The sequence below is a fragment of the Rhagoletis zephyria genome, unplaced genomic scaffold (assembly GCF_001687245.7).
Source record: "Rhagoletis zephyria isolate East Lansing unplaced genomic scaffold, Rhagoletis_zephyria_1.1 Rzeph_scaffold_00217, whole genome shotgun sequence".
Classification (NCBI taxonomy): domain Eukaryota; kingdom Metazoa; phylum Arthropoda; class Insecta; order Diptera; family Tephritidae; genus Rhagoletis; species Rhagoletis zephyria.
The window spans coordinates 108,280-129,025 of NW_016157301.1; the positions used below are offsets into that span (position 1 = coordinate 108,280).

Sequence of the window (20,746 nt, forward strand, 5' to 3'; positions counted from 1 at the left end):
GATTTAATTTGGCGACGTCGACAATTGCAGTCCTGCAGCCAAGATGTCGTGCTGTCGTCAAAATAATTGTGTCCGTAAGAACGTGTGTATTTAAAATTTGACAGATGCTGCTTGTCGCTTGCTGTCGTCAAAGTGTTCCGAGCTTGAGTGGGATCGTCGGTTCGAAGCCTACTGAAAGAAGTCTGATGAGGAAATGTTGTGATTTCCGAAATAGCTATCACTACTACCATTTTTTCAAATTATTGTTGCTTTTCCACAATAAATTTTCATTAAAAAATGGCCTCGAGCTCAATAAAAATTGTTTAATATTTAGAGTAACATTTTATAAATTGGTTTGAAAATGAACCGAATAATAAAAGTGAGTCATTTGTTTAGCTGGATTTGAGAACGTTTTTAAATAACTCCAGAATTTAACAGTTGGTGACGAGGTGAATAGGAGAACCGATCATGGCGACGGTGGACCCAAATTTTCCTACTAAGTTGGTGGCCAGCCAACAGAAAGTTATGGAAACTGTGCTTACGGAGCAAAAGCAGCAGATGCAGGTTATGATAAAAGAAAACGCTGGCGGAGGGGTAGAAACTACCATTGTGCCGCCATTTCGTGCCTTCAGTAAGGAAAAGCAGCAAATGACTCAACACTTCTCAGCATATGGCGTAGACAAACCCGAAAAAATAAGGCATTATTTTTGACATGGATTGGTAGCGATACTGTTGAACTGCTGAGGTAAATATTTGGCACTAACAACGTAGACGACAAGACTTTCAAAGAGTTGACAGTTAAACTACAAGCGCATTACAAAGAACAATTGCACGTCGTAGCTGCCCGGTACAAATTCAACAATATCTCATGAAACCAGATCACTCCTACAAAGATTAGGTGGCAGGGTTTAAAGGACTGGCTCGAGAATGTAAGTTTGAATGCGGACATTCAAACTGTTCTCGATCATATGCAGACGAGATGATAAGAGATATGCTCATACTGCATACACCACATGACCTTGTGCGAACAACGTCGCTTCAAAAAGTACAGCCAATGCTTGAGGAAGTGGTAACCATAGCAGAATCTTTTATGTCGACATCTAATGCAGCACTTATCATGAAACAACAACAAGAACATAATACACCTATTGTTAACGAAGTCGAGCATAAAAAGAATCGTAAAATAAAAAATAATTTAAGATCTAAACGGAATTATAAGCTCACGGGTAAGAGTGTAATTTTAGAAAAGCGATTTGCAATAACTGCGGAAAGAGGAACCACATTGCGGTTGTTTGTTTGTAAAAAAAATTAAAGTCAAATGAAGGTGAGAAAAATAAGTTAATTGAACAGAAAAATAGAAATAAAAACGATGGGAGAAGTGTACATGCAAATAATATTGATACAGAGGAAAGCGACGATAAAAAAGATTAGAATAAAAGTTTTGTTGAAACAGAAACCGGAGATAAGAAAATTATTTTTCAATTAGATTCAGGTGCCTCGGTTTCTCTAATCACACAACATACATTTGAGAAATTGAATAAAACTCCATTAATTGCATGCGATCGTGAAATTTTTCTGTTTGGCCACAAGAGGAGTGAAACTCTTGGGGAGTTCCCAACAAAAATGAGATGTGGCGGAATAGAAAAATCGGTAAGGTTAACCGTCGCAAAAGTACAAAACACAAACAATCTCTTTGGTGTTGACTTAATCAACTTAACTTTGAAATACAACAAGTTTGTGCCGTCCAAGAATCGCTTCAAATTGTCGCTGAGAAGCTATTCGACGATTTTAAAGATTTATTCGAACCAGCACTGAGAACGATTTGCGTCATAAAGGCTAGCATTAACCTGAAGTCAAACGCTTTGCCTAAATATTTTAAATCAAGACCATTCCCATTTGCGCTTAAGCAACCATTCAAAGAAGAAGCAGAACGTTTAGTACGTTAGTTAAATAAATGGGCATCTCCTATAGTGCTTGTTCATGAGCCTGACGGCCCGACTCGAATTTGTGAAGACTTCAAAGTCTCAATCAACAGCCAAATAGGCATCGAGCGTTATCCGCCTCCAACGCGCACGCAACTTCTTCATAAAGTTCGATATGGTACGATTTCTCGAAAATTGACCTGAAGGATGCCTACCTTCAAATCGAATTAGATGAAATCGCAAAAAGGTTGCTTGTAGTAAATACACCAGCATGGCTGTTCCAGTATCAGAGATTACCTTACGGTATAGCCAGAGCACCTGCGATCTTTCAGAAGTACGTAGGGAACATTCTTCACGATATCGAAGGCTGTGGTAACTTTTTGGATGACATTATTATCTCTACTCCTACCTTGAAAAAACATATCCTGTGTCTTGAGAAAGCTTTCAACGTATTGCGCGTATGTGTTATCCGTTGCAAAAAAGAGAAATGCGTTTTAATGCAAAACCACATTGAATACTTTGTGCCGCGTATAAGTGTGGAAGGAATATTGCCAGAAGAATCTAGTGTCAGGGTTGTTAAAAACATTCCATGTCCACGCAATTTAAAAGAAGTGGAGGCTTTCATGGGTAAGGTAAATTATTACCATAATTTCATTCCCAACTCTTCGCAAATAGCTGCTCCTATTAATCAGCTGCGTCGAAAGAATGTAAGATTTGAATGGAATCAGGAGCACAAAAAGGCGTTCGAAACTCTGTGGTAGACGCTACTCAGCTTGCCCATTTTCTGGAGTATTTACCCATACTTTTGGCTACAGATGCGGCATCGGAGCGGTGATTTCTCACGTTTATCCCGATGGATCTGAGNGCTGCTCCTATTAATCAGCTGCGTCGAAAGAATGTAAGATTTGAATGGAATCAGGAGCATAAAAAGGCGTTCGAAACTCTGTGGTAGACGCTACTCAGCTTGCCCATTTTCTGGAGTATTGACCCATACTTTTGGCTACAGATGCGGCATCGGAGCGGTGATTTCTCACGTTTATCCCGATGGATCTGAACGGCTAATCGCATTTGCCTTGAAGGCTCTTAACAAGCATCAGCAACGGTATAGTCAAATTGAAAAGGAGGGATTGGGTATAGCTTTCGAAGTACAGCGCTTCCATCAATACTCGTATGGTAGGAAGTCTACGTTGTTAACAGACTATAAGCCCCTGGTCAGTATTTTCAATCCGGGAAAGCATTTGCCAACCATGACTCATAGACTGCAGCGATGGGCAATAACGCTCATGGCTTATCAGTTCGACGTAAGGTACAAACCGTCGGCACAACACGACGCATTGTCACGGTTACCTCTGAAAACTGATAGCGNTATAAGCCCCTGGTCAGTATTTTCAATCCGGGAAAGCATTTGCCAACCATGACTCATAGACTGCAGCGATGGGCAATAACGCTCATGGCTTATCAGTTCGACGTAAGGTACAAACCGTCGGCACAACATGCCAATGCCGACGCATTGTCACGGTTACCTCTGAAAACTGATAGCAAGTTCGACGAAGAACCAAAGCATGTCTGAAGGTCGATTTGGTAGAAACTCGCGTTAATGCCGATGACATTCGTAGTCATGCAAAACGCGATCGCGTGTTGAACTTAGTTCGCAAATACATATATTTAACAAGGGAGGGCGGAATATCTTTCGTTGGAAAACAAAGAGATTATGCCTTAGTATCGATAACTTAAATTTGTGACACACAATGGCTAGAGGCGTCGCCTGAGTGCATTCTTTCATATATTTATGTATGTGCCAGTTTTACCGTTATATATTTTTTATCTACTCGTTTATTCCATGGGGTATTCATGCTTTATTTAAATTTAAAAATTTAAATTACTATACCGTTTTAAAAATCTGAAAATTCACTGCGGGAAATTTTTATATTCTCTTTTTGTCTTCGCGTTCTCGTTTTTGCGTTTATAAGTTTTGAAAAAAGGTTTTGAACGAACCATTATATCACATTCCTAGGAAGATTATTTTCGATACTAAATTTTATTAAAACAAAATGTTGAAATCAGCTTCATATAGAAACAGTGTCATCGTTAATTAAGAAAGAGATGTTCTTAAATATCATAACTTTACGACACTCACATATTGACTAGATTTGACTATTTATTTTATTATATTTTAATTTGAATTATTTGTTTATGAAAATGTAATTTATTCCTTAACAAACACTAAATGAAAATAAATTCAATCTTTGAACAACATTAAAAAAAATCGACAAACTTTCGTAAAAATTTCGAACTTTTTATTCCAATTTTATCTCTCAATATTTTGCAGTTTTTTATCTCATTCAATTTTAGTCTAATAAAGTGCAAATTTAAAGTAGCTGTGATTTACAGTTGATGTATGGCATATTTTTACGATGTCGGTAATTTTCTTCCATATTATCTAAGTATGTTCGACGATTTTTTTAATGAAAAAAATGAGCAACGCCTTCATCAAAAAAATAATATTAAAAATCAACGATAAGTCGCAGCTATGTATTTTAAACTTGCGCTTTATTTGAATTGATCGGGCTACAAAACTGCATACTCAAAATAGGGGTTTTCAATATGACACACTATGACGAAATAAAATACTTCAAATTTAAGATAGCACCCACAGGAGGTACACGGATTAGTATATACATAAGAGACGCATAAGAGCAAAGATAGGATATGTGCAATTCAACAATGAAGTCCATATATCTGCTATGCTATTTGCAAAATATATCATGTTTTGAATTTACTAGAAGTCTCCGTTTTGTTGGGTTTGCAAGTTACATCCAGCAACCGTGCACGTAATCTTTCAATTGAGAATACCCCTAATATGTATTTATAGGAAATCTAATTAAAAAGCTTTACGAAAGTTTGTTGATTTTGTTTATGTTGCGCAAAGATTAAACCTTGGATTTATACGGGTTTTGTTAGAGTTAAACTGCATTTTTATAAACAAATAATTAAAATTATATCATTTTAAGATAAATGGCCAATCTAGTTAACATGTATAAAGTTTTGATAAGCACTTGAAACGTCAAATTTTAGTACTGAATTCAAAGAAGATGTCTCTTTTATCCTTTCATAATAACTTAAAAAAATTTGTTTGTTAAGAAGTGTATCTTAAAATATCTGCCTTGACATTTATGTTAAAAGTGTAAAATATGTAAATGTACCTACATAAACTTTCCCGTGAATACCATCAAAGCATTGGTCTTGAAGGGAATCTATGTATGCATGCATGCATATGAGCAAATTAAAAAGTCGATACAATTTACGGTCGAAAAGTACAGTTTTTGTATAGATTATAGATTATTTCCCAACACTGTGGGGAACTAAGCAAAATGGCCTAGTCTATTTCACAAATATTCATACATACATCAATACATAATCCACCAACCGATAATTTTATATATTCATTAAAAGATAATTTGTCATCAGTCTGAAATAAAAAAATTATAAATCGGAAGGGTAAAATAGTATTGTGTTATTAATTGAAAAATAAAAAGTTTCATTTCAATTACGAAGGGGGGATCTATCCCTCCACATCCCCCGCCCCCCTGGCTACGGCACTGCTCGCAAATACTGTTGGGGTGGCACGGGCTAGACCAAGAAATTGAGAAGATTGCAATGTCGTGTGACATCTGCCGGGCTGTGTCCGCAAATCCGACGAAGAAATTCAACAGCTGGCCGGCCGCTCAGAAACCATGGCAACGAGTTCATATTGATTTGGCGGGATGCGTTTTCAATCATATGTGGTTAATTTGTTTTGACGCATATTTACAGTGCCCTTTCATCACCAAACTCACAAGTACAACAACAAGGGACACCCTCAGAGCGCTTGCAGCTATTTTCGCCATTGAAGGTCTGCCCGAAACGGCACAATTGACGTCTTCGCAATTTAAAAAATTCTGCACTGAAAACGGAAGAAGAAGAAGAAGAAAAATGGGAAACATGTTACACATCGACATCGACAGCTGAATACAAACGTCATCAGTATCAATTAAACTTTGCAATCAAGGAAGTGGTACTCAAATCCAGTCATGCCGGCAAGTAACTGATGCCCAATTTCAATAGCAAGAGAGCGAATCCGATAGCGCCACTAATAATGAATCGCAAGACCTACCGCTAAACAGCAAGCAAGAGAGGAACGATGTACCTACCATTAGATATAGAGCAAACACGTAGAAGCGAACGGAATCGGAAACCTGTAACGCGATCTCAAGCTGATGATTTTCGAATTCAAAAGGGTGGATAACGATATGAATCAAATTACAAATTACTCTTTTTATGTATTACTTATTGCTATTTCGCAACTCTTTGTATTGCATTGAGTTACCATATTGAATTGAGCAAGTGAAAATATTTTATTTATTTTATTTAATTATTTATGTAGCTGGCTGTGCATAACACTGATGTCTTTTAAGCCCATCGTATATAATATTGTCGTTTACAACTAAGATAATTCGCATAAATAAGAATAAAAATACATTAGCTTAAAATTATATTGTATAAAGATGAAGAAGAGAGAAGTGTATGTATGTATGTATATATATATATTCTGTAACCAGTTAGCGACAACTTTCGGATCGATATCGCACTTGTTGACGTAAAAATGTTTCATATCATACGTCAACAAAACCGATACCGATACGAAAATTGTCGCTAACTGGTTATAGAATCTGCCTACAAAAATGATATCGTCCGATTCAGCTGGAACAAAAATGCTTCAAACAAGTAAGAGTTTCTCTGTATTATGGCCTCGAACCGACATATATACATCTTTCATTTGAATCAGTATTAAAAGCTCTATTGGCTCCTACATTCGGGTTTTGATAGGCGAATCTCTCCTGAACCGTTTTTTCCATATTTTTGGCCTATGTGCGCTTTTATTCGAAACCTAAATGTTTCGGTACCGAGTATCGAGAGTATTGTATACTTAAAAGTATTGACTCAGCACATCACTACTGCTGTCATCTCGACTGTGACGTCAGCAAAACAGCTGATTCTGTCAAATTCACTGAGAGCCGATTAGCGGTATTGCCATCGGTGCCACCTTCTGTATTCTCTCCGCCGTGATTTTTAACTTTGTTTGACATTGAACCGAATAATAAAAGTCAGTCATTTGTGGTGACCAACTCCGGGTTATGCTGGGGTATGCTCATCGGCTGCCGGGTTCTCAACAAAAATATTACGTGTTCGTTTTTCGGTTTATAGCAAAGCACTCGTCTGTATTGATCGTACGTTAAGAAGACGGGAGTAGAACCTTCCCGTTCCTCTCCGATTGGTGGGCGTAGCTCCGTCCCACCAAATATAATTACGGCTATAGTAAAGGAGCGGGAGTAGAACCTTTCAAGAGAAGGAGTAGAACCTGCACGTCTCTGAATACCTGGCTAACACGATTGAGAGAATACAAAGGTTGCGCCGATCTCGGACCGCTATTCCTCTCAACGAATTTGACAGAATCGTTGTTTGCATGACGTCACATTGGTGCAACTTGTTTACGTTTTCCTTGCAAAATTTTTTCTTCTTCTTCCATTGCTCACGTTTTGGCATTTCTCTCTCGCAATTGCACAAGGGTGACGTCACAAAAGTTATTCTCAAAAATCCTCTCTGATCGGCGCAATCTTGTATTCTATCATTCTTGCCTGGCTAAGATCTATAGAGTGGGAGTAGAACCTGTCCGTCTCCTGATACCTAGCATAGGGAGTAGAGTCTACCCTATGCGTGCAAAAGCTCCTAACTCTGCAGCAGTCGCCTGACGACTCCTGTCTGCTTTGATTGCTGGCCGGCTATTTATACAAATTGCCGGCCGCAGTCGCGTCGCGTATGTCCCGTTGTCCTTTGCGCTTTGTTCTTTATTGCCATCGTGCTTAAAGTATATGTACAATTGTATGTATATGATTATATCAATAATAACGGTAGATCAAATCACTTAGTGCTGTACAATATTTGGCTACAATTCCAAGTGTGTATTTTCAATTGNCCGGCCGCAGTCGCGTCGCGTATGTCCCGTTGTCCTTTGCGCTTTGTTCTTTATTGCCATCGTGCTTAAAGTATATGTACAATTGTATGTATATGATTATATCAATAATAACGGTAGATCAAATCACTTAGTGCTGTACAATATTTGGCTACAATTCCAAGTATGTATTTTCAATTGAAAGCATGTATTACTTAACAATTATATATTTTATGTACAATTCAAAAATTATCTGTATATATATGTACATGAGTGTTGTGGGGGCTCGAAGCCTTAGGATTGGGGTCCTCACATCACCCCCTCTACTTCGGAGAGGCGTTTGTTACCGTCACGTCTCCATTTCGGGAAATGCGAATGCGGTACCAACGCCCTTCTGCGTTTCTTCGGAACGACTGTTTGGTTCCTGGCCTTCGTTCTTGTTGGACGTGTCGCCGTAATCGATATTCGTTTCTTGGCCGCCTTTTTATCTAAACGCGGCGCAATTAGCTGGGTTACGTTGCTGTACATAGTTGTTGCCTTTTGGCTTGTTGGTTGCGTTAATGCACCTGATCACAGCATTTTGCCTGCTGCTCCTGTGCCCTAGTTCGTGTGTTGATGTGTTTTGTATGTGCGTTGTATGTAGGTATATATGCATGAACATATGTCGCCCCATGTTTGTTCTAATGCATTTTGCGTAGGAGGCGTGCTAATGCGTTTGCGCGCCTGATCGCACCACCTTGCTTTTGTCCGCAGTGTTGAGCCCTGTGCCTTTCTTTTCGTGCTGGTGCATATAGGTATGCATGTATGTACATATGCCGGCGGTATCTTGTTTGCGTTTTGCCTTTGCGCGNGTGCATATAGGTATGCATGTATGTACATATGCCGACGGTATCTTGTTTGCGTTTTGCCTTTGCGCACTTGTTTGTTCAAGTGCAGAATCACGCCACTTTGCCGTTGCCTGGATTGCTGATGCTGTGCCTTTGTTTGTGCGTTGGTGCGTATGTGTTTAGGCGCGTCTGCTAACACCAGGCGCCTAAATACATGTTATGTACTGCTGCATGTGCAAAAATTTCCTTTATGCAATTTATGAAATTTTTGCACATGCACTTCTCATCTGCCATGTAATTGAACTTTCTTAAGTTTTAATTAGATGGCACTTCAAAGTATGCTCGGCCTAGTCTGATGCATCCTCCGGACACTGCTTCCGCAGCATTTTGCGGACTCTGCATGGCTTACAACCGTGCAAAGGTGGTAAACGAACTTTACCATTGGCCACAGTGCCTACCCACCATTTTTGAACCAATAAATATTTTTTTATATACATACATGCAAACATACTGGTCTCCCATCTTACTGAGTTATTCAGTTTGTATATATGTTTGTATGTATGTCGCTGTTATGTTTGGTGGGTTTTTATGCGTTCCTTTTCCACGCATGTTTGTTTACAAAGCTGGGTCACGCCACTTTGCCGTTGCCTGTATTGCATTTGCTGTGTTGATTTGCATCTAAATTGTTAGGTATAGTGACCAAGAGTTAAAAAAAAATTTTATGCCATTATTTTTTTTTATTATTATTATTTTTTTATTATTGTTTTTTTGCTTTTTTTTATTTTTTTCCGCTTGCAAATTGTTCGTAAATATTTTTTCCCCTCCGTTTTTCTTTGAAAGTTACATTTTCTTAAAAAGTTTCTCTTTATAATATTTTGAAATTTTCTAAATTTTTTTGTTAAAAATTTTCCTCCTAAAAATGTTTCTCTATATTTTTTTCAAATCAAAAGTTTATAAAAATTTCTTAAAATTTACATTTTTCTTAAAAAAAAAATTCACAACTACAGCTTTTCCTAAAATTTCCCGCAAGCATTTTCCTAAAGAGCATTTGTTTCATAAAATTTTTTATTTATTTTTTTCAAGAAAAAAATTTCCTAAGACTTAAAAAATTGTTCCCTTCTCAAATCATTTGTTTTCTTCTTATTTTCCTCGTTTCCCTTGAATTTCCTTCCTTAAAATTGATTTATTTTTATTTTTTTCAAGACTAAAATATTTTGTTTTATTTTATTTTATTTTCCCCTATAGCATTTTCTAACCAAGTTTTCCGCATACATTGTTTTCTCCTTATTTTCCTCGGCTTTCTTAAAATTCATTCCTCATAAAATTTTCTCTAAGACTTTAAAATTTTTTTATGTTTGCTGCTTCCGGAAGGTTCGTCTCCCCTCTCGTGAAAAGCGTTGATTGCTTATGTGGGCTGTCCTCGTCTTACCGTGTCTTTCCCCCTCCACTATAACTGGTGAAGGGAAGTTTCTTACCGTGTACGGCCCGCTATTTCGGGGCCAACTTTGCCGCAAAATTTTCTACTGCCTTCGATTGTGGGTGCTCTCTGAGTAACACTAAATAGCCCATAGCTGGTATCCATTGCCTCCTCCGTAGGTTGTAATGCCGTGCTTGTTCCGCCGTGCTTGCCCGCTGTTGGTTTTGGCGCACCAGACTGAATACTTCCTTTGGCCTTCTCGTTTGGCGTCGTTGAGTTCTGCCCCGTGCCGAACGTGCTCTCGTCGTAGACTGCCCTTGGGAGTCCCGGCTCGCGTCCCGGTGTCAGGAATGCCGGATTGTAGCCGGTGGATTCGCAGATGCTAGTATTCTGTGCTAGCATTATTTCGGGAAATAGGTCGTCCCAGTTCCGTTGTTGCCCGCCTGCTAACTGTGCGATAATCCGTTTTACGTTACGGTTCGTTCTCTCTGTCGGGTTTTCCTGTGGGGTATACGGAGCAGTGAATTGATGCTTCACCCCATATTGCTTGAGGAACCGCTTCAATGCTCGACTGGTGAATTGCGCTCCGTTATCCGTCACCAGGATTTTCGGAACGCCGAATCGCGCGAGGATTCGTTCCCGGAACGACTTACTCAGGCTCTCTGTCGTCGCTTTCCGGAGTGGTACAAGCTCTACCCATTTAGAGAATTTGTCATGAAATACGAGTATCATCGTGTTGCCGTGTTTTGGTCGCGGGAGCGGCCCGATGAAGTCGGCGCATAAAATGGCCCAAGGCTTGTCCGCAATTGGGTCAACATCTTCCCCGCCGCTTGCTGCTGGTTGGCCCTTACTTCCCTTATCTTTTCGTCCAGCCATTAGCAGGGTTCTTCCGTCTGGCACTCTTGGGTAATGATTCCCAGTTGTTCCCCTTGGGGCTCTTGTGAGAGAGCGTCCGCAATTACGTTCAGCTTTCCTTTCCTATACTGTACGTCGAACGAGTGTTGCTGCAGCTCGAGTGCCCACCTCGCGATTCTACCGTACGGACTCTCGATCGCGTTTAACCACTTTAGAGATAAGTGGTCCGTTATCACCGTAAACGTGTACCCATTCCAGGTACGGCCTCATTTTCTTTCTCTGTCGGAGAGTAGTTGCATTCCGCCTTGTTAAGGTGGCGGCTGGCATAGGAGATCACTCGCTCTTCTCCATCGATGTCTTGGGTGAGCACCGCCCTCAAACCATAGCCGCTGGCGTTTGTCTGCAGTATGAACTTCTTAGTTAAGTCGTGGCACGCCAGTACCGGGGCTTCGGTTAGTGCTCTTTTCAGGGCTTCGAAAGCAGCTCATGTTGCTCATGCGACCACTGAAATCGCTTGCCTTTCTTTAGTAGCGCGGTGAGCCGGTGGACAACGCGCGAAAAATCTGGTACGAATCGCCGGTACCAGAACGCTTCGCCTAGGAAGCGACGTAGCTCATGCGTGTTCGCCGCGGCCTTCATGTTCTTCACAGCGGCGACCTTGTCTGGATCCGTATGGATGCCATCCTTGCTTACTACTTGACCTAAATACTTAAGTTCGTCCTTAAAAAATTCGCACTTTTCTGGATTGACCTTCAGGTTCGCCTCTCGTCGTCGTGAGAATACCTCGGTGAGATGTCGGATATGCTCCTCGACGGATGTGCTGGTCACGATTATATGGGCCAGGTAGGCGAATGCGTGTGGCTCTAGTTCGGGCCCGATAACGCGGTCTAACGCACGTTGGAACGTCGCTGGTGCGGAGTGGAGCCCAAACGGCATCACGCACCATTGAAACAGTCCGCGACCTGGCACGGTGAACGCCGTACACTCTTTGCTTCCCTCATCCGTAGGAATTTGCCAATGGCCGTTCTTAAGATCTAAGCTGCTGATGACCTTGGTACTGCGAAGCCGCTCTAGGATGTGATGGATCCTAGGTAGTGAGTACGCGTCGGGCACCGACCGTGCGTTCAGCTGACGGTAGTCCACGCATAGTCTCCACTTCCTTGTCAGCACAATTGGAGCACTATGCGGACTGTGCGAAGGCTCTATACATCGTTTTTCCATAAGCTCTTTGATCTCTTTGTGTATTATCTCCTGCATGCGTGGGTTCTTCGGGAAATAGCGCTGCTTAATGGGGCGGTCGCCTTTCATGGTTATTTTGTGCGTGGCTATGTTGGAGGTACCGGTCATTTGCTCGAAGGCGCTTAGTTCCCGGTCCAACAATTCTTTAACCTCGGGGCTCTCTATGTTCGACGGGGGTTTTAGGAGGTTTGGCGGTTGTGGGGCCTTCATGCAAATTTGCTCAGCCACAGTGATGCACGTCGCCTCCCCTGATGGTGTATCAGTCGTCTTTAGCGTCAACGACTCCCCTCCGCAGCGTATAGACGTACGCGCCTGGCAGAGATAGTCCATCCCCATGATCATCTCATCTGCGAGTCCTGGTAAGGNATAGGAGATCACTCGCTCTTCTCCATCGATGTCTTGGGTGAGCACCGCCCTCAAACCATAGCCGCTGGCGTTTGTCTGCAGTATGAACTTCTTAGTTAAGTCGTGGCACGCCAGTACCGGGGCTTCGGTTAGTGCTCTTTTCAGGGCTTCGAAAGCAGCTCATGTTGCTCATGCGACCACTGAAATCGCTTGCCTTTCTTTAGTAGCGCGGTGAGCCGGTGGACAACGCGCGAAAAATCTGGTACGAATCGCCGGTACCAGAACGCTTCGCCTAGGAAGCGACGTAGCTCATGCGTGTTCGCCGCGGCCTTCATGTTCTTCACAGCGGCGACCTTGTCTGGATCCGTATGGATGCCATCCTTGCTTACTACGTGACCTAAATACTTAAGTTCGTCCTTAAAAAATTCGCACTTTTCTGGATTGACCTTCAGGTTCGCCTCTCGTCGTCGTCAGAATACCTCGGTGAGATGTCGGATATGCTCCTCGACGGATGTGCTGGTCACGATTATATGGGCCAGGTAGGCGAATGCGTGTGGCTCTAGTTCGGGCCCGATAACGCGGTCTAACGCACGTTGGAACGTCGCTGGTGCGGAGTGGAGCCCAAACGGCATCACGCACCATTGAAACAGTCCGCGACCTGGCACGGTGAACGCCGTACACTCTTTGCTTCCCTCATCCGTAGGAATTTGCCAATGGCCGTTCTTAAGATCTAAGCTGCTGATGACCTTGGTACTGCGAAGCCGCTCTAGGATGTGATGGATCCTAGGTAGTGAGTACGCGTCGGGCACCGACCGTGCGTTCAGCTGACGGTAGTCCACGCATAGTCTCCACTTCCTTGTCAGCACAATTGGAGCACTATGCGGACTGTGCGAAGGCTCTATACATCGTTTTTCCATAAGCTCTTTGATCTCTTTGTGTATTATCTCCTGCATGCGTGGGTTCTTCGGGAAATAGCGCTGCTTAATGGGGCGGTCGCCTTTCATGGTTATTTTGTGCGTGGCTATGTTGGAGGTACCGGTCATTTGCTCGAAGGCGCTTAGTTCCCGGTCCAACAATTCTTTAACCTCGGGGCTCTCTATGTTCGACGGGGGTTTTAGGAGGTTTGGCGGTTGTGGGGCCTTCATGCAAATTTGCTCAGCCACAGTGATGCACGTCGCCTCCCCTGATGGTGTATCAGTCGTCTTTAGCGTCAACGACTCCCCTCCGCAGCGTATAGACGTACGCGCCTGGCAGAGATAGTCCATCCCCATGATCATCTCATCTGCGAGTCCTGGTAAGGCTAATAGCTCGCTGTCGTGGGTTTGGTCACCCAGACCGACTGTCGCATCTATAGCCTCGCGTATCATAGTTGGGCTGCCATCGCCCATCAGAACCCTTGTTTCCACCATCTTTACCCTCGATGGTGGAAAGCGTTCGGCGATCGCTTCGTTAATGAAGCTCCTTGTGGCTCCAGTATCTACTGTCGCCTGCACTTGCGTCTCGCCTAGTGTAGCAGTGGCGACGATTCCCCTTTCGTCCTGGCGTAAGAACGCCCTTAATGCGTGCGAGTTATCATAATTGGGGTCTCCGCTCCTCGCTCTTGGCGGGACCCGTGCTCGTTTCCCTGCATCATTCTGCAGCAGTCTCTTGTCTGCACCCCGCGACGGCCACACTAAAAATAGGAATCAACTCTAGGGTTACGGCATCCGTATGCTACGTGGCTGCTCTCTCCGCATCGCCTACATGCGATTCTTAGATCTATCGGGCCTGCATCATTCCGCGCTGTACCACAGTCATCACCTCTATGCTGGCATGAACCCGCACTACTGTGGTCCATCGGTGTCGGCCTGAGAACGTGATACTACTTTTCCTGTCGCCTCTGAGGAATGGACGCACGCCTAAAAGTGTCGGGGTGTGTTTCGATGACTGGGTGGCTGAGTATTTCTGTCGGAAATAATATTCTCGAAATCTTCAGCAAGACTTACCAGCTCCTCCAGCGTTGCAAAGTCACGCCGCTTGATGTAGAGTTGGTACTTGCTGCGACTGTTTCGGTACACGCGGTCGACTTTTTGCTCTTCACTGCCTTCAGCATATCTCATCAGATTCTGCAGCTCGTGTACGTAGTCCTTAAAGGGTTCTTGTACTCGCTGGACCCGCTTGCGGATCTCGTCGTCTAACCTCTCAAAGTACCGCGAGGACAGGAAGAACTTTATAAAGTCCCGTCTAAATTGGTCCGATGTTGGCCATCGTTTGTTGTTGCGGAACCAGCTTAGTGCTCGATCCCGCAGCAATTCAGGCATTGCTTTCGGCAATACGTCGAGGCTGATTTCATAGCCTTCGGCTAGCTCCTCAACGCGTTCTAGGAACCCTAGGGGGTCTTTAACGCCGTCAAACTTTAGGCCCCACTTTCTCACTCGGTCCATAACCGTGGCGTAAGCCGGTTCGCAATGGGTTATGAGAGTGGGGTGTGCTGGTGGTAGTACGTGGCTGCTGGATTGGGCTGCCATATTCTCGTTTCTGCTGAGTGTCGGCACTCCGCGAAAGGGATTGGGGACGCCCGGTCGTGCTTTGCGGCAAGTTCCATCAGACGCCTTGTGTGCCGTGGATCGTCTTTTACCTCTGACAGGAACTATGATAGCCTCTTCCGCAGCTCGTCTACTGTTCCGGAATCTTCTAAGCCGAACTCCGCAGTGTACTCGAGGAGTTCCTCTTTGCGTAGGTAGTATACCCACGATAACTTCACCATCTTCACTGTTCTTAGAAAATGTTGCTAGGTTTTGCCCTGGGTCTTTTTACACCCTTTCTCTGCACTTATTGTATCACTTGGAGTCTTCTCACTTCCCTGACTTTCTGGTCTTTCTCTATAGTCTGTTCTGGCACTTTCACTTTCTACTCTCTCTCTCTGGAGTCCTTTTTTCGCATTTTCACTGTCTGCTCTCTCTTTGGAGTCTTTTCTTATAGTCTTACCACATTTAACTTTCACTGTTTAGTTTACTCCAGTCTTGCTGTCAAATCTTGTCCTAGTATTGTCAAATCAAGTCCCTGCTCGGGCGCCATTTGTGACGACCTCCGGGTTATGTTGGGGTATGCTTATCGGCTGCCGGGTTCTCAACAAAAATAATAAGGGTTCGTTTTTCGGTTTATAGCAAAGCACTCGTCTGTCTTGGTCGTACGTTAAGAGGACGGGAGTAGAACCTACCCGTTCCTCTCCGATTGGTGGGCGTAGCTCCGTCCCACCAAAGATAATTACGGCTATAGTAAAGGAGCGGGAGTGGAACCTACCCACAACCTTCCAAGGGAGGGAGTACAACCTGCCCGTCTCTGAATACCTGGCTAAGATCTATAGGAGTGGGAGTAGAACCTGCCCGTTTCCTGATATCTAGCATAGGGAGTAGACCCTACCCTATGCGTGCAAAAGCACCTAACTCTGCAGCAGTGGCCTGACGACTCCGGTCTGCTTTGATTGCTGGCCGGCTATTTATACAATTCAAAGCATGTATTACGTAACAATTATATATTTTATGTACAATTCCAAAATTATCTGTATATATACATGAGTGTTGTGGGGCTCCAAGCCCTAGGATTGGGGTCTTCACATTGTTAAGCTCGATTAGAGATCAACATGTTTAAATAACTCCAGAATTTAACAACTTACTTCATCACTTTCATGAAATAAGTATCACAATGTCAGTAGCAAGATATTTGTTTATTTCTTATCTATATATAGGAGGGTTGCCACCTGCTTGAAAATTCGAATTAAGCTAACTTCTACGCAAGCCCTAAGATGAAGAATGCGCAGACGAACACAAACAAACACAAATACTAATACGGGGACCCAAGTTAATTTTAAAGGTAATTAAATTTCTGCAGTATGAAGCGAAATAAAAATCAATCGAAGAAGTGACGGACTGAGCTGCTCAAATATAAACTCATAGAAGATACACGTCATTACATATGGGTATTTCCAAACTGGCGTTACGTGACACTCGTACGACAAAATGTTAATAAAGAAAATATTACAAAAGTCAAAATTTTGAAAAGGTTTATATAGTTTTGCATAGCAATTAAATGTCCCTTATTCAGTAAAAAAATTACAAATGTTGGTAGTGGCGATTTAAAGATATTAGTAAACACGCGCGTATTTACAATAAACAGAACTGGATTTTGACTTCGATTACAAAATTGCAAAACTCTACGAATCGGGCAAGACTATTTGTATAAAAGTTTTTGTAGTATTTAATATTGGTAGTGCTTAAGGTTAATTTTCAAAGTTTTTAAATGTAGAAATCTTTTCTGCTTTATGTTTAATCAGCTGAACTATCTAACGGGACGTTACTGGCGTTATGTTTTTGAAATTTCCATTGATAAAGTTGTTAATATTTTTTTTGAAAGAATTTTTAACGGGAAGGAAACATGCATTTTATGTCGAGCGTACTTTTTGATTTGACATCATCGCCACCAGCGGCTTCATTTTTTGCAAATCTGAAGAAGGAAGCGAGACGTATTTACCGCGATAAGAAGAGAGAGTCCGAAATATGTGAGGGCGAAGAGCTTGAAATGCTGGCCGACAGGAAGAATGCCCGAAAATTTTACCAGTGAGTTAGGCGACTTACGGAAGGTTTCAAGACCAGGGGCCTGTAGTCTATTTCCGGAACACAACGAACACACTTCTACGGTTGTGTTATGGATTTTTCTACAATTGTCAACATAATTCTACCTATCTCTAACAGGCCAACCTAATATTCACGCACGCCGGCAGTTTACTGTCAAAAATTTCTCATTCACGTACAACTTGTATGGGACCAACCGAAATTGACCGGCGTGCGTAAAAAGCTAACTCAAATTCCAAGATTTGTGTTGCGTGACATTTCGATTTGACGTTTGTGCTCATTTGACATTTTGGCGCGAATATGAATTAAAATTTTGGAACAAATGCAAAATAGCTCCGATTCTCAAATAAAAAAATAAAAAAATATTGGGGTCGATAGAGATGATTGAGCTGAGCATAACGGTATATTTTTTTGTGGAAACAGCAACTACAAAAGTTATTAAGGGTTATAGTTCAACTTAAACAATTCTTTAAATCAAAATTTTTTGAAAACGAGNCAAAAGTTATTAAGGGTTATAGTTCAACTTAAACAATTCTTTAAATCAAAAGTTTTTGAAAACGAANCAACCGAAATTGACCGGCGTGCGTAAAAAGCTAACTCAAATTCCAAGATTTGTGTTGCGTGACATTTCGATTTGACGTTTGTGCTCATTTGACATTTTGGCGCGAATATGAATTAAAATTTTGGAACAAATGCAAAATAGCTCCGATTCTCAAATAAAAAAATAAAAAAATATTGGGGTCGATAGAGATGATTGAGCTGAGCATAACGGTATATTTTTTTGTGGAAACAGCAACTACAAAAGTTATTAAGGGTTATAGTTCAACTTAAACAATTCTTTAAATCAAAAGTTTTTGAAAACGAATGCATGGATTTTAAAAATTTTGATCTCATTTAATAGGAAATTTGATTCCCTTTAATTTGATGTAAATATAATCCTCCTTAAGTAGAATTCTCCTTTCTGTGTTGCCGCAGAAGAGAAGCGGAATTCCTTTCTGCGTACGTTAATCCGATTTTTGTGAAAACTAAACAAGGCATATATAAAGTATGTATATCAAATTAAAGGGAACTAAATTTCCTATCGATTGAGAATTTAAAATCCATACATTCGTTTTTAAGAAAAATTGTATAATTTGAACTTTGATAACTTTTGTAGTTGTGTTTCCGCAAGAAAAGAAATATACCGTTGTACTCACCTCAATGATCTCTATTCCATCCCCATATGTTTTTTTTTTTTAATTTGAGAATCGAAGCTGTTCTGCATTTATACTCAAATTTTGCTCAACTTCTGAAATTTTACAGAAATGAACCTCTGAAAAATCGCGCACGCAAATTTATTTCGGTTACTCAAATGTGAAAAGTTTGCGTGCGTGCGTGCGTAAAAAAATTCACGCCGGTAATATTAGGTTGGCCTGTAACGCTGAGTAGATTCAGTTTAGTGAAGTATTTTGCCGTTAGCATTTTTCTGNTATTAGGTTGGCCTGTAACGCTGAGTAGATTCAGTTTAGTGAAGTATTTTACCGTTAGCATTTTTCTGTCGATATGTGGTCAAGTGATTCCGAACGTAAAAACGAAAACGTCCCTACAGTGTATCGGTATCGAGAAAGAATGAATACTTTCTTTTTGAAAGACGCAGAATATGTGGAAAGGTTTAGACTGAATCGAGAACACTGTGAAACCGTGCTTGAAGATATAGGCCCAGTTATCGTGAATAAAACAATTCGATGCTACGGCTTTTTAGAATTGCTTTATTTTCTTTAACTTTTTGTAAATAATGCAACTTTTTGCAACATTATTTGTTTTGCAGCCATATATAATTAATAATATATGTTTTATTTTTCACGGCAAGTGCTATACGTCCGCCGAAAAGAAATGGTCGTAATAGAGCTCTTGTTAATAGGGACACGAATTTCGATACGATACTATATCTATATTTTTTCCATTCGATACCGATACTTTTTAATAGAAGGTTTTTAACGATATTTTTTGGAATCGAGTAGCAGAACCCTTGTATCGTATCGAATCACAAAGGCGCATTACAAAGTTAATGTATCTGACGTCACTTTTTTGTTAATATTGTTTTTAAATTAATATGAATTTTATGTCGAATATATTTTTATTTTTACTTAATCGCACCCTAGCGGTAACATATGTATATTGCAAATCTATGTCGTACTATGACTTACCGCTGGTAAAGCCCATATATCTGTACTTTGAAATTTATATGCAAAGCAATATGGTTATATTTTGTGCTTAACAGAGTCCAATATTCAGTTATAATTTTTTGAATTTGGTGTTGATATTGGGAATATCAGGTCTTTTTATCCCGATAATTATTACAGCGATACTTTAAATGAGTACTATATCGATACATTCGGTTCGATATCGTGTCCCTACTTGTTAATCGATTAGTCCAACAGCAACAGTTTTTTCAACAGTTTCTTTTCGACTTTTTCAACTAACCGCTCACAAACAACTAGTCGGAAATCTGTTCATTTTCGATTTATCGACTAGTGGTTTTCTTTGAGTAAACACTTTTTTTTATTTTTTGAATACTTATGCTTATTGACAAAACCCAACCCAATTTTATGGTGAAAAACTGTCACTAGTTGAATAATTTCGGTTAGTCGATTTTCAGACTACTCGATAGTGAGCGGTTAGACAAAAGCGAACGGTTAGTCGAATGCGAGCGGTTAATCGAATAATTGCTATTCGACTATCAACCGACAAAAAAGTATCTAATCGACTAGTCGACTAAGCGAGTAGCCGGATAGTCGATTTTTAAAAAGAGCTCTGGCTTGTAAATATCTCAAGGCTATCAAGGCTATGCAAAATTTGTATATTAAAGTGCAAATCGAAATGCATCTACAAATGCTTGTAGAAACTACATTTACAAGTGTAGAATATTTCGCTGATAGCTACAAGTGTATAAAATAATATTGAGTTACAGAAAATTATAGAACTTGTAGCTACAAGCGAATCACTAATAACTTGTAGACTTGTTACAATTGTAAACTTTGTGTTACAGGCCCCAGGGGTCTATTTCATAAAGCGACAGTGATAATTTTGTAGTGAAAAGCATTTTCTATGTTGTCAGTGACAATTCGACAGTTTGGTGGGTGTTTTGTTTCATAAAAACAATTGTCTCCACCTCTTAAATTCCATGAGAAATTCCATTGAAAAAGTGACAAATTGTCATTGTCGGGGTTTAAAATTGTCGTTGACAAAATTGTCGCCAGTCATATGAAATTTATATGTAAATCATATGTAATAACTGCATTTGCATTATTTTAGTTTTGAGAAATATTCAAGTTATTGAAAAGTAACGAAATGCGCCCAATTACCATATAAATAAATTTACAAAACTCCTGTGAAAGCTTTCCGACGTAGCTATTTGGTTTTGTCGCCATTGTCGCGACAATTTTGCCAGAGTGACAGTTGTCAGCACAATATTCCATATTATCACTGTCGTTTTCCAAAAATTTTAACAGTTGCCTACAAACAACAAGGACAATTCTGGCATTGAAATTTTATAGAAAAATCAACAATTGTCGCACCAGTCA

The 20,746-nt window shown here is 40.9% G+C and overlaps 1 protein-coding gene across 1 annotated transcript in view; it reads left to right on the top strand.

Moving 5' to 3' along the window:
• Positions 1 to 20,746, top strand: part of LOC108358158 (paraplegin-like) — a 275,868-nt gene that overhangs the window by 53,705 nt on the left and 201,417 nt on the right. The window lies entirely within an intron of this gene.